The 15,457-nt window shown below is 35.1% G+C and overlaps 2 long non-coding RNA genes across 4 annotated transcripts; one reads left to right on the top strand and one right to left on the bottom strand.

Annotated features, from left to right (window-relative positions):
- Nucleotides 1-1,983: 1,983 nt before the first annotated feature.
- On the bottom strand, nt 1,984-2,568 carry LOC130054786 (uncharacterized). The gene is made up of 2 exons (XR_008803124.1): nt 2,483-2,568; nt 1,984-2,112 (listed from the first exon to the last, which is right to left on the bottom strand). It is a non-coding gene; the product is annotated as an uncharacterized LOC130054786 (long non-coding RNA).
- Nucleotides 2,569-11,137: 8,569 nt separating this feature from the next.
- Nucleotides 11,138-13,851, top strand: LOC130054785 (uncharacterized). Of its 3 annotated transcripts, none has more exons than XR_008803121.1 (5): nt 11,138-11,242; nt 11,788-11,886; nt 12,696-12,832; nt 13,106-13,219; nt 13,477-13,851. It is a non-coding gene; the product is annotated as an uncharacterized LOC130054785 (long non-coding RNA). The 3 variants fall into 3 exon arrangements; XR_008803123.1 differs by having other exon boundaries at nt 11,189-11,257; XR_008803122.1 differs by lacking the exon at nt 11,138-11,242 and adding an exon at nt 11,271-11,406.
- The last annotated feature ends 1,606 nt before the right edge of the window (nt 13,852-15,457 follow it).

Below are 15,457 nucleotides of genomic sequence, written 5' to 3'. Positions count from 1 at the left end.
AAACTGTCAATAAATATATATTATTACTACAGTAACTTGATCACGTCAAGTTGACAGGGATGGATCATCAGATCACACGAGACGCGATCCAACTCTCGGATCAAGTTACTGTAGTAGTGATAAATTTACTATATACCCCTTATGGATTTTAAATCCACATTTAAAAGATAATAAATGTAATCCAAATTATCGAAAACACAGACATACAGTGAAATTATATTTTGTGTACGCAGTTTCGTTTGTGACGCGGGCAATGTTTTCCACCAAAAAAACGTTGTGTTGATGCATTGTGACGTCATTGTGACATTATCAGTTTTAGAGGATACTGATACAGAATCAGAAAATCCTGGTGTAGTGATCAGGAAAACCGGATCACACTCTGTGAATTCCACAGTATCAAAAATGAAACATTGATGGGTATGTACTAAAAACAATTATTTTCCTAGTTTTCAGCTATCAGTGTGGAAAACTAAAATCCGATAAGCTTCATTGCTCTCCAGAGCTCTCGCACCTGTCCCCGACTTTACCGCAGGATTCCAGGTACGAATAAAACGTGAATGTACACTAAAGAAGCGTGATTGTATATTGACATGTTACCCCTGTATTCTGTGATCTTTAAAGACAAAATTTAAAAAAAAAACGTTCTTCAGATTTACACGAAATGGGGATTCCAACCCGCTTCTCAAATCCTTCAACACTGGTCCAAACAAAAATTCCCTAAAACCACCTTTTTGTCCCTCGTTCTAAAAATCAAATTTGAAATTACTAAACAGATTAAAATGAAAAGTCCCATACAAATAACTGCGGTAGATTTACGTACTATCTTATCAAATGGCAGTTCCTTATTGGCTGACCTGTTTTTGTATTCTTACCAGGTACAATGTATTCAAAACCTACACGAGAAGAAAAACCTCTTGCTTTGTCCTTTAACTTAATATTTAGATATGTTGACGATATTTTGTCTATTAATAATAATCATTTTCTTTCATATATCGATTCAATGTATGGCAGTGAACTCGAGATAAAACAACAACATAGGGTTTTCCACATCTCCTTCGTAATTAGATATTTGGTTGAACATAGATGTTAACGACAAACTAACAACTTATGACAAACGGGCTGGTTGCGGCTTCTTCAATGCTAACGTTCCATATTCATGTAGCAATATTCTACTATCACCTGCATATAATGTTCATATCTCTCAACTAATTCGATATGCAAGATCTTGTTCTGTAAATGAACAACCAAAACAGGCTACTGACAAATAAGTTGATGTCACACTTAGTTCATTAGTCTAGTTTAAAGCCAGCATTTCGTCGGTGCTATGATTGTTATAGCGATTTAATTCACTGATATATAACCTGTCATTCAGACAACATTCTGTCTAGCATGTTTCATATAAATTGTTAGGCCGTATTCTGATTACCTGACGTAAATAGAGGGTTCACGGTTGGTGTGACGGGACTACAGGGGATGCTTACTTCTCCGATATATCTCATCTCATCTCTATTATGTCCAGGGTCATTGTTTGCCCAATTCTTAATTTACAATTCTTTATAAGAGTTATGAGATTGATTACTGTTCGTTATCTTCAGCTTTTCATATTCATGTGTTTTAGCAATACAGATGTAAAAAGTGCTAGTAGACTTGAATTAGGTAATTACCTGTTTGCACTTATACGGGAAAACTTATCATCCACAGGTTTAAAAACTATTGAGGAGTACTGTCATTTTTTGGTGAACAATTGCAATGAAGTTACAAAGTGTTGTCTTAAAATTGAATATGGAACTTTGAGGGTTATAGATGGAAAGTTTTAATTATCTGATAAATACTAAATTTTCGTATACAATTTCGACTGTATTATTTCAGATGTATTAAAGCATCGGTATTTCGTCTCTACTACTTATCATAAATCACAAATTGAAAGACAAATCGAAGAATAAGATATTGTCAATGAAGAATATTCTGCCTCAATAAGGACTCTCAGCGTTTGAAAGTTTATTTTGACAGACAGTTAACCATCAATGTGACATGTGCACACAATTACACGTGGTGCTCGTTCACCGTTGTGTGGAGTCATACACAGTTTGTCAGCGTAAATGTGGTAAAAAGCTACAATGAATAAAAAAATAAACAAATTAAGTTTTTGACAAATATTGCTTTCCATACAAAAATTTCTCAAACCTGAATCTGTGTAATACAAACTTGACATACAACATTTCCCATTTCCACACAATCAAATGGCTCATGAACATGAATTACCAATTCAATTCACTAAATTCATATATCAAGACAATTACAGTTAATAATCATCGGCTACAGAAGATGACATTAACAGCGCACCATACTTTAAGCACATGGCAAGAATATAAACTCGGATTATGCACAATTGCGTTCATGAGCATAGCTGACAGTATAGATACAGGTTATTGACAATGTAATTAATAGAATAATCAAGTGTAAAATGATCATAACTACTTACACCGTGGCTTACAAACGTTCAGACCGGACTAGTTTCCCCGAGAAATTTTGCCTGACAGTATGGCGGCACAAACATACCAAGATAAGTCGTACGTATAAACATTCATATTCAATTCAAGTCTAATTGACGTAAATGTAATACATAATATTCTTGACATGGAAATTAGCAAACAACAGGCAGAATACTCCCCGTCTGATAACTCGAATTATTACTATCAACATTTGAACTAAAAGAAGCGTATTTAGGAAATGAATGTCTTACTAAACCTAATTACAGTTTCACATGCTTGTCAATCACACAGTCACTAGACTTAAACACGTTCACTCTCAATGAGAAGAATCATGTCAACCACTGGCCTAACATAAACTGCAGGCTTTCCATTCACTATAATGCGAACCTCAACTTTGCGTACGTGGTCATCGGAACTCTTTAAGGCTTTCAAGACTAAACCAATAGGCCAGCAGTTCTATGTAACACTCTTGTCTCTGATAAGAACCACATCTCCCTCGGCTATGTCGCGTCGTCTCGCAGTCCACTTCCATCCACTCTGTAGTAGCGGAAGGTACTCCTTCCATCGAGACCAAAATACAATCGCTAAAGCTTGAACGCGTCTCCATTCAGCCTTGAACATATCACAATCATTGAATTCTCCAAGTGAGTTGGCATCAAACTCGTGCTCAGTCTTCTGTGTTAACAGCATTGCTGGGGTAAGTATCAATGGAGAGTCGGGGTCTGTGGAAACTGGAACGAGAGGTCTCGAATTAATAATTGCACAAACCTCCGTCATAAATGTGTTCAGAACATCGTGTGTTAAAGTCTTCCCACTGGCACCAATCAGCATGGAGTCGAGGATCCTACGGGTGATGCCGATCATCCTCTCCTATGCTCCACCCATGTGGGATGCATGAGGAGGATTAAAGATCTACACTGTACCAGAGTTGTGAAGATATTTTTTCAAGGGTTCATCATCGACATATATGGAATCAATGCACAAGTCATCTACAGCCCCAATGAAGTTGGATCCTTGATCGGAACGGAATGTCTTGACTTGACCTCGTATAGCAGTGAATCTCCTAACAGCATTGATAAAGGCAGATGAACTCATCGTCTCAACCAATTCAATGTGCACTGCTCTAGTCACCAAGCAAGTGAACAGTATTCCCCAGCGTTTCGAGTTTGCGCTACCTCCTTGCGTTTTACGTGAAACAATGGTCCAAGGTCCGAATGCATCCACACCCACATTGGTAACAGGTGGTGCAGGGTCAAGGCGATCTGCTGGCAAATCAGCCATGATCTGATACTGGAATTTCCCTCGGAGTTTTCGACAGTTTACACATTTATAAATGATAGATGACACAAGTCGCATCACACCCGTTATCCATAGCCCAGCAGCCCTGATAGCTCATTCGGTGAAGTGGCGCGTTGGATCGCTTGTTCCCTGTTGTTTGGTAAACGTTGCCTCTTCTCATGAAATGGTAGTGGGGCAACCCAACTTCCTGTGGAATCTCTGAGAAATTCACTGTCCATTTGTCTCAAAAACATTTTGTCTCCAATCAACATGCCTAATGTATCGTCGTCCTTAGTTCTGATGAATAACTTGGACTCATCCCACATAGACTGATCCACTAGTTCTCGTATCTCGAAATTGTTGCTACATGGTTTCAATATTGTAGGCTGATCTGTTGGTAGCAGGTATGTTTTCTTGACACTTATATCCTGTGAGGCATGTTGTGTATCAAGACAAGTTTCACCAATGACAGCCCATCCCAATTTTAGTTGTTGTGCGTATGGAGCTTTTGGTGGTCCAAATATTTGATGTAGGATGTGATGTGCTTCTATCAGATCTCGTCCAATCAGCAGAATATGGCGCTGTTCATCTAGTGGTTGAATATGCTTGGCAATATCTAAGAGGTGTGCGTGATGGAATGCGACTTCAAGTGTAGGTATCTCATATCTGTTATTTGGTATATGATCACATTCAATCAGGGTTGGCAGTTCAAAGTCTACATCACCTTCCATTGATCTGATAATAAATCCTTTTCCTCTTCCTCCCGAAATGTCGACTCTGCCAGAACATTTTGAAATAGTATAGTTCTGTGGTTTATCCTTCACAGTGAAGAAGTCGAAAAATTCAGGTGCTGCTAAAGAGCGGTTATTCTGATCGTCGATTACTGCGTACATCTTTGCCAGTTTGCTTGGATTGTCACGATGAAACACATTGACCGGTAAGATTTTTGCACATGATTTTCCACTGTAAGGTCCTCTGCATATTTCGGTGCAGCTTCAGCTAACCTCTGAAACAGGTTTGATCTTGTTCCTAGACTACCCGCCATTCTCCTTTGAGGATGAGTATAGACTGTGGCTCTTTGCCTCTGTATCTTTTCCTTGCTGAGGTGTGGAATTATCCACTGCTGCTATTTGGTCGTTCCTGCTGATGTGGAGTGCTGTAGTGTGAAACTTGCTTCCACATTCCTTGCACGAAACACTAGCACTGCAATCACGACTTTTATGAGTGTTTGACGCACAAAATCTGAAGCATATGTTGTTTGCTTTAAAAGTCTCTTCCTTTTCTCAAATGATTTGGATCGAAATCCTCTGCAGTCGTCTAGAGTGTGTTTGGTTTTGTGGATGATACAATGTTCTATTGGAACGGTCACTTCAACACCTGTCTTTTTCACACTGACTCTGTTTCTTGCAGAACTTGTTTGTTTTGAAGCAGCGAACCTATCATTGTTGTTTGTGTCCAGTTCATCCTGGGTCATAATTGAATGCCCGATTTGTCCATTTCTCCTGTAGACCGTACGGCAATTTGGAAATGATTGGTCTTATCCCAGACGACGAGTCCAGATATGCTAACATAGCACTATACTTCGGATCTTCCTTTAGAAACTGCATTTCCATGAGACTGTCTGAAAGGTTATACAGCTTCTGATGATCTCTGTTGCCAAGTTTTGGAAAGTCTAAAAGTTTGGTTCTTATTAATGCTTCCACATGCTCTGGTGCACCATAACGCTCATCTAACTGTTCCCAAAGTCTCTGTAGTCCCCTAGGAATGTTGAAAATGTTAGATTTTCTTATGCTGATAGCGTGCTTCTTTGATTCAGGCTCCAAGTACTTGATTAGAAGGTCCATCTGCTCAGAATCCATGACTTGAAGCTCATTCACTACACACAAAAAACTGTGCTTCCATTCACTGTAGGATTCAGGTCTATCATTGAAATTTGTAAGTCTGGAAATGTAAAACATAATATTCTTGACATGGAAATTAGCAAACAACAGACAGAATAAAGAACCCCAGCATTGCTTTGATATCACCGTCTGTGTAGTTGTGCATGAAATCAGAGTTGTGTTTAATAAGGTAACTTTTTGAATGATTTTGTTGTTGTTAAAGAAGTAACAGTCTATAATATTAAATCTATCATATTCATTTGATGTAATGATTAATTTGTGTTGCTTGTGTTGTGTCGACACTAACAGAAGATATATTTGATGCAAATGAATCTTAAAGGGAACGTAGGGTATAAAAATATTTTCACATTTCAAATACTAAATATGTAGTAATTAAGTCCACTGGTTATTTCCATTTGATTGTAATCTGTTGTGTAGAAATCGGCTATTAAATATAGCTACACATCATCTGCTGGAGGCTGCCATTTTGCAAGATAAGACATTTCCCAAAACCCCATCTGCTTATGACGTATACCGGGCAATTGCCTCTCAGTGAAAGCAGCTGATCATGTCTGACTGCAAATGATATCAATTTGTGCCTGATTATAATGAAGAGGAATTATTAGCAGCTTCAAATGAAAACACTAGTGAATTGGGATGGATTGATGTAAACGACACTCTTAATTCTTACATTTTTAATTTTGTATTCTCATTACAGTTCATTATCTTCACTTCTTCACTTGAACATTCCTTACCACATATGATGGACAATGACTGGGCAATTATATCTGTATATGTTGCACAAAGTTGATTTGTTCTTCAATATGTATTGAGAGTTGGATATTTTTGTCACTATTCATGTCTTCGTTGAGCTGAAAATATAAAAATGAAATCAAACCATTACTTTATAACTTAAGTAATGAATTTTCATGAAAGTGCATGTACATGTATATGTATTTCACACAACAAAGAGTTTATTTTTCATAGTAACTAGTTTTCTCTCTTTCTGATTTATTGGTACATCTGTTTACAAGAGAACTTGCAATGTGAAACTGTATACAGCACAAATCAGTTGATTATCACTACACCTCTGCAGTAATTGCCACGTAAATGTCAAGACTTGAAAATTTAACTACATAGGGGGAATTCAAATGACCTTGGTTGTAAAACTTTGTTAATCATTTAATAGAGAAAATATTATGCATCAAATTACCTGTTTCCTTAGATGCTGATAGTCCAGGTTGGTCAATAGGTTCTGCATATGAGTTTTCATTGGTTTCCAAAAGAAAATGGATTAGCTAAAAAATGAAAAATACTCATAATGACTTATTAATTATATATACTATACTTCATATATACTATACTTCATATATACTAAACTTGATTTGTTTACTTGTACATTTTCAATTTCTTTCAAAACAATAGTATAATGCAAAATGTGCTAGTGCTGTGATGATTTTTTAAAGTATTACATGCATCCTGCTTTTCCTTTTCCTCATCTTTTTGAGCTATTTTCTCTTATTTTCTTAGACTTGCTGCCATCAAAGATTTTAGTTACTGCATCTTCTTTTTAATAGGTTTTTGGTATGTATCCCAATATCTTAACTTAAATAGATATTAATTTTAACTTTGAATATTTAAAAAGCAGTGTTTACCCATCCCTTCATATTTAGCCTGTACAAAATGTTCACTGGATAAGGATATTAGAATAAACTGAATTAGATTTAAATTAGAAAATTATTTAGTTATATAAGTAAAAGTTTGTTGTAAATAAACTCTGGTTTGTTGTAAATAAACTCTGGTTATTTACACATTAATAATTATTAGTATTTACCAAGTAAAATGCAAATATAATTCATACTTACCCTGATATCCTCTTTAAAAGAATCTTTCTCAAAATGCCGTTCAAAAACAAAAGAATCATTTCCAAGGTTATGTATCCAATTATTGCACAATGTTCATAGTTTTTTGGGGAGGTCAGGGATGCTAAAAGGTAAATACATGTATTCCTTCTCCTTTGACCACAGTGCAAAATTTCGCTTGAACTCCCGACATTTAAATTATAGATACAATGTACCCTGTAACCCATTTAGTGCTATAGGCACAGCAGTTGTAATGAATTGCCGCATGCACGTCATCAGCCGCCATGATAAGAGATTCTCCCATTCAGCTCAGTTTTCAGTATAAATGACAGATTAAATCTTGTTATCAGCAGCAATTATTTTCTCTATGCTAGATTTTGTTGTCTGCATGATACCAGTTTTCACATATTAAAATTTGATTTTTGACCCTACGTTCCCTTTTAAGTAAATATTTAAGTTTAACACACCCATTACCAAGCACCATTACAAAAGTTTTCCTTTTTAATTTCATGATTCTCTTTCGATTTGGAAATATAAAAGATACTTTTAAAACGATTGTCAATGCTCCAAACCTCAAAGCTAACTTCTGTAAACCGCGCCATATGACGTGCTATGGTTGACGTTACAATGTATTTGGCTTCTCCATTTCCATTTTATTGCACCGCGTCATAACAAAATCATATTGCCTTTACAATCATGTATCAAATTACATCAAATTCGTTTTTCTAAAGTAAAGTATGAGAAATTAAGGTAAATTCTACTCTTTCTATACGATCTAAAGTAATACGGGACATTTTACGCTATTTTCATGACGCACATCACTGTTGGTATGTAAAATGTATACGGTACCAATTTTGATGCACCAGATGCACACTTCGACAAATAATGTTTATAATACATATACTACTCAAACCTTCTTTATATCGTGTAGATGAGTAATATATATTTCCTAATGAATAGAAGTGTTCTTGAGAGGAGTTTAGAGATGTATCTTATTTTCCTACATAATATAAAACCCCTAACTAATTGTTGTCCATTCATTTAAGGACGGTAATCGTGTGTGAAATGTCAAACATGTATATGTAAGCTTGTTCCATGTAACTGAAACATGCAATGGTCTTGATTTCTTAGTTTCAAGTATGTTAAAGATATTGGAGTGACAGTGTTTAAACTAACAAATATGCTTAACTTCCCGCCATTCTGTGGACAGGGTACTACTCTAACTTTGACACTATCTTTGCATCATTTCCAATACAATATTATTTCAACAGTAATATGTATCTTATAATATTTGGTGTATTACTGATAGATTGGAACGATGTTGCAAAGTACAGCTATGTAAACACAACGTCTACAATAGGAAATATGCTGGGATGACCGCGTAACTTAGGAAGCTATCAAGTTGAAAAGCATATACATGCACTTCTATTAGGAGAAATGAAAACTAAGAAATCAATTGCACGAATGAAGAGTACAACAGTTTGTGCAGTGACGGTTCATTCACCCGCTGATTAGAACTCATGGTTCTTTCGTATCTAAATTGCAAATAGAGGTTTCGCGTTGTGGTAGGTGCTGACACTAGAAAAAAAAAAACCTCTTTCGTTGGTAGGGTCATGACTGCCATGCATTGGTCAAAATTTGTGTCACTTCATCTACATACGGTATTGTCTCCATAAGAAAGAAAAACTCTCAGATGGGACAATGAAACACATACAAACCGGACACTTATCATTTTTCGAAGGCAAGAGCAAGGCAGCTGGAATACAGATTAAAAGCTAGCTTCTCAAAAATTCTTAACAAGCAAAATAAAACAACCAAAATAAGTGATAAAAGTTTTCAAGTCTTCAGGGTTTTAAACCGTAGGGGCTGGGTGTCGGATTTAGGATTATGATATTCTGTTATGTGTGTCATAAAATACCAAAGTTTCTTTTCTTAAATAGTGTGGAACGGTTGAAACGTTTATTTATTAATGCCCATACTTTGCTAAAGAACATCAATTCTTGACTATCAAGCTTACATTCTTCCCATTTACTGTTACAGTTAAAATTAGTGGTAGGGGTATTAGTGGATTTTGGTGCAGGTTTTGTTTAAAAATCATATAAGCCTTGTAGAGATGGGATCTGAGTCCATCCACAGATTCATAGTAAGACGAAACTTCACGACTTGAACTTGATGAGTCATTCGGAGATCTTGATCGAACATAAGAAACTTACATGTATGGGTGTGTCCAGTATCTCCATACTGTGATCAATATGCCGATAAAAGACAGTTGAGATAAGGATCCCATTAATTATGAGCATCATTCATAACTCACATAGATAATGAAAGCCCTAATCATCCAAATTAGTTTGCTGTTGACTTTCTTAAATAGATTCACAACTGAGATTTGAAGTAATGTGAATTTTTGGGGTAGTGTATTTTTGATTTCTACATAGAAGGAAAATTAGGAATTTAAAAAGAAAAGCTGAGGTCGCAATGTTTGTTATTGGGCTATAACGATCTAAACATGACCTCTTTGCACGTACTCTTGATCCAAGATTTATTCAATCAATCTTGATTTGTCTGTTGGTGTAAACGCAACAAAAACAGCACAAATCAACCATTACATAAGATGAAATAAAATCATGTCTTCTAGCAATACCTATTTAAAAAAGTCTAAATTCTATATGCATGATACTCAGTTCTTTTGGTGTTTTAAGACACAGTCACAAAACAGAAACTTGACATTTGCTAAGTACATATACAGTACACGACACGAGTTTTATACACTCCACCGTGGAAAGACCACGGTGGAAAATCCACGGAGATACACCGTGTCCTCTGTGTTCCACGGTGTGTGTTATTTGAGAATACACACAGCTGCTAAGAGCTTTGTTCTGGCCACGGGCGCCTTGCGGGAGATGTGAAAATGTACCGCAGGCCAAACAATCAAGATAAGGGTGGAATTTTAAGAAAAGAAAAAATGTCAATATTTCCCCCCTGATACTTATATTGTTTTTCAGCATTTTGAACCAATTCCAACGATACCAAACACTATATGTTATGTTTTTAAGAAAATCTGGTTTTGAATTTTTTTCTTTAATAGTCTTCTTTCTTCATTAAAATATTCTTAAATTCTATGTTTAAATAATGCGTACTTGCAGGCAATTCCTGTTTTGAATGCGAATTAGTATATTCAGTAAATGAAAAACATACATATACAACTTGTGATAGGGATATTTAATAATTACCGATGTGCTCTCTCTCTCTCTCTCTCTCTCTCTCTCTCTCTCTCTCTCTCTGACAAATGCGCTGTTTAACATAATTACTTCCATCATATTGTGTTAATATGCATCTTGACAAATATAACTTGTTCCAATATAGAAATTAGAGCATTGTCGATGATTAACAAATTGGAATTAATTTATTACGTAATTAATAGAAGCAAAAATACAAACCATCGAATGATTTATTTTTAAATTCCCGAGTTAATTACATTTGACCGAGACTTATGTTCGATGTACTTTGATAGAGGTTTTCATAAAAAAAAATGTTCATCGGGAGTGTCTGGATAATGCAATGATTTTTGTATAATAAGTATATACCATGCAAACTCCTAGGGTCTTTGTCACAGTATAACTAAATTATAGCCTGGTACCCGAGGCCTTCCGATGTTCAAAGAACGAAGGCCAGGCATCGGATGTCGAATGGATTCTTCCACTGATCAAAATCCAATATGGCGGACTCAATGGTAAGTAATGGGAATGTACGTAAATGAGCGTATCATGGCTTAATTAGCTGTGTCACTTTCGATTTTATGTCATTAATTGCCAGAGACAGACCTTAGGAAATGTATAATACTTGGTTTTCCATGTGACACGCTTGTTTGATATAGTCTTATCCCTTTGTTTTCAAGTAAGTAGGTGATGATCAACTCGCATATTTTTCACGTGTGTTAAATTAAATCTAACCGTGTCACTTCGTTTTTTCTACTATTGATGGGTTGTATTGTGTTGCTGGCGAAGATACATACTGAGTTTTATAGATGACACGCGCCAGTTTTCTTATTTTAAACCGACAATTTCAGATCGAATTTCCTCGACTCATTTTTGGATAATTTTTTATTACATATAGATCTAATGACGTGCTTTACTTTGATAAGACTATAGGCTATAGCTGAAGTTTATATGATGACTTTCTTGTACGATGATAGGGGTGTTTTAAGCTTTTATTGGACTTATAGTGTACAATTTTACAGATTCTCAATATTATGTATATCAATCGTTTTAATTTCAGATGAATTTCCATACATATGGAAAGAAGAAACACTTGATAGTAGATGAAAAAACACCCTCATATATAATGCTTCATGAATATGCAAAACCATGCCAACAGGTATAATAAGATATATATATTGCTTGTGTAGCAGATAAGGCTATTTATGCATTTTATAATTCAGTAACAATGGTGTCTGACAATGTAATTATTTAATTCTTATGTTGACCTGCCAACTTTATGCTTGATCCAATAGGCTTGATTTAAAGTTTCTGTTGTTACTTTGGTTTACTGTGAATATTCTTCAGATTTCAGAAGGGGTTACTAACAATTTCATTGTCAACAGTTACTATTCCTCACTGATTCACTGTCCTGTTTGTCTAAAATTATGTTTGTGGGTCGGTCCACAATTTTTATATTTGCCAAAAGTTATACATTGAGGTATTCTATTTTTGTGTTAGCATTATATTTTGCATTTGTTTGTAACTCAAATTCTTTGTCTTCTTTATGAGAGAACTGAGTTCATACACTTCAATTTAAAAATCTTAGGCTGTAGTAGCCAGGAATTCTGTATCACAACAAAAACAAATTTTACATAATGTGAAGTACACAATATGGCACTATAGTAACATTTCATTGTTATGCTTTTGCACAAACTCATTGTACTGCTTGGATTTGATAATAAAATCACACCTGCTAAAGCTTCAAAGAAAAAATGTAGAAGATCACAATCTGGAGAAACCCAAGACATTCATCCCCAAAAACAAAGTTTTGCATTTCTGTTTCTCTCACTGTATTGCAAATTTCAAGATAGTTTTCAATACATTAAATTTGTGGTACTTGTGTACCAAATTAATGACTCTTAATATAGTTTTGTGGAAAAGGGAAAAGAAAGATAACCAGATTGATCTCTTTATTTTACCATGTAGTCTACAGACTCCAGATGGAAAAAGACAGAGAAAGAAATTCTAAAGGGGTATTCAAGGACCCATCCTCCTCGAAACCAATTCATATCGGAAGGAATTAACATCCAACTTGAATGAAGAATTACAGACTTCCAGAACAGGTTAACAACTAAATCAATTTGTTACAGTCTGTTATTTCAAGTTTCCAACCTCTTACAGCAATAACAAAAACAATTATTTCTGGCATCTAAAGGTGTGAGAAGTTTATCATATTCTAAAATATGTTCTATTTGTTAGTGGAAGAAATTTAATCCCAAATTGATTATATTAGATACTGACAATTTCTGTATTGATAAAACACAATAGTGAAAAATGCATGATTTTGTGTATGGAATGAACTGACCTACCTTGTTTTATTTCATGTGATCATGCAGACCCTTTAAAAAAGGAGAAGCCAGATCTTCAGAAGACTTCCTTGAAAATGAGAATTTTTTGAGTGGAAGTGAAGAATATGGCATGCATACAAGCATTCCCTCCCTCTTGTTTGTGTAAGTAAAACCTGCATGAATATAAAACTTTAGATGAAAAGGGAAATATATTGACATTCAAAATTCACAGTTGGTTGTTCATCTTCTGCAAAAATTACAGACTTGTTTCATTATTTATCTATAGTAAAATACATGTAACGACATAATTAATATTTATGATGTATGTGCATTGTGTATTTACTACTATTCCTGATCCATATCAATGCAAATCTTTACTGATTATACTGATGTTTTGTGACATTGTTTTTAATTTTTAGATCAGAGGTGAGCTTTTTGAGAAAGACTTATGGAGGAACTTTGAGAGTGTCAGTTCTCAGATCAAGAAGTTAGCTAACAGTAGGAGGAGTAGTAATTCATTCCACTGTATGGCCAGAGAAATATATGACATAAAAGACCTGAAAAAGGAGATTTGGCATTGTTTCATGTGGAAATTGAAGAATCTTTGAAATGGATACATGCAACACAGACATGTTTCAGTTACTTGGGGATAAAACTTATGAGGAATTTTGCTAACTTTCAGATGGGAATATGTTGCACAAGAAATGCTTGATCACAACCTTCTTTTATTAGAAACCTTTTCTATGCAAATAATTATTTTAAATGAAATTTAGCTATTTCATTAGACTAGTAAACCTGTTTTCTGTGCAAATGTGTGTCATTGACATTAAATGCTATGATATATTGAAGTATTCTTAAACAATGGAAGATCTCTACTAGTTCTTTCAAAGGAAAGCCAACAACAGGAATCGAACCTGTTCCTCCATCGTACAGATACGAAAGTGTGCACCAGTACACCATGTTGGCATATATTAAGAACTAGTAGCCTTGGAGGGTAAATATTGTATTATTCTTGTACAGTTGATGTGATATATATATATATATATATGTGTGTGTGTGTGTGTGTGTGTGTGTGTGTGTGTGTGTGTGTGTGTGTGTGTGTGCATATATAATATACATACAGCTTAGTGTATATATAATTGTATGCCTCATGTTTGCTAGTCGTCAATAAAGCATTTGAATTGAATATATTCCTTGTTCATGAAGAAAGTCTAATATCCTGAAATTTAGATAAATCTAGCATTTCTGTTTGTGAAATACCTTTAAATCTAGCTGAGAGAAATGTCTTTGTAACCCAGTGATTATCTGGGTCAGAATAGGTCCTCTGCACCTGATTGCATATTATGAGAAAAGAGTTAACATAGAGTGATCATTGAATAAGATTGTTAACTGAAATATTGTGGCACAATTAATTAGGAACAGTCTGATCCTCACTGCTCAAAAGGCCAAAGTATCAAGTATAGGTCTAAATACAGGCAATTGATGGTGGCCCTTGAATATGAATGAATTTTAAACAATAGAGAATCAAACAATGACTGTAACTGACATATATACATTGAAATATTCTCGAGAGGGACGTTAAACAATATACAACTATACAGGCAATCAATCTTGAGGCCAAAACTTATTTCCACATTGTGTTTACATAATTAGTGCATGTAGGTTTAACTTGTATCTTTCTAGAATAAAATGTTATCTTTCTTAATATCAATTATTTACAAAATGCAAGGGTGGCTCATAAACAGCTAGCAGTTACAATAATATTTATACTGCTTAACAAGAATAACCTGTCAAAATTAGTCGAGGAAATTCGATCTGAAATTGTCGGTTTAAAATAATAAAACTGGTGCGTGTCATCTATAAAACTCAGTATATATCTTCGCCAGCAACCCATCAATAGTAGAAAAAACGAAGTGACACGGTTAGATTTAATTTAACACACGTGAAAAATATGCGAGTTGATCATCACCTACTTACTTGAAAACAAAGGGATAAGACTATATCAAACAAGCGTGTCACATGGAAAACCAAGTATTATACATTTCCTAAGGTCTGTCTCTGGCAATTAATGACATAAAATCGAAAGTGACACAGCTAATTAAGCCATGATACGCTCATTTACGTACATTCCCATTACTTACCATTGAGTCCGCCATATTGGATTTTGATCAGTGGAAGAATCCATTCGACATCCGATGCCTGGCCTTCGTTCTTTGAACATCGGAAGGCCTCGGGTACCAGGCTAAACTAAATTACGGTTAGCTAGTTTGGGTTTTGACCTCTTATGAAAAGTGTAAAATATATTGGGTCGGCGCGATATCAGATCTAATCTAAGATCACGGGTATCTTGCGCCGACCCAATATATTTCACACTTTCCGCAAGAAGCTAAGCACTTCTGT

The sequence above is a fragment of the Ostrea edulis genome, chromosome 5, assembly GCF_947568905.1.
Source record: "Ostrea edulis chromosome 5, xbOstEdul1.1, whole genome shotgun sequence".
Lineage (NCBI taxonomy): Eukaryota > Metazoa > Mollusca > Bivalvia > Ostreida > Ostreidae > Ostrea > Ostrea edulis.
Note: the sequence above shows the minus strand (reverse complement) of the source record. Positions and strands in the feature narration are given on the sequence as shown.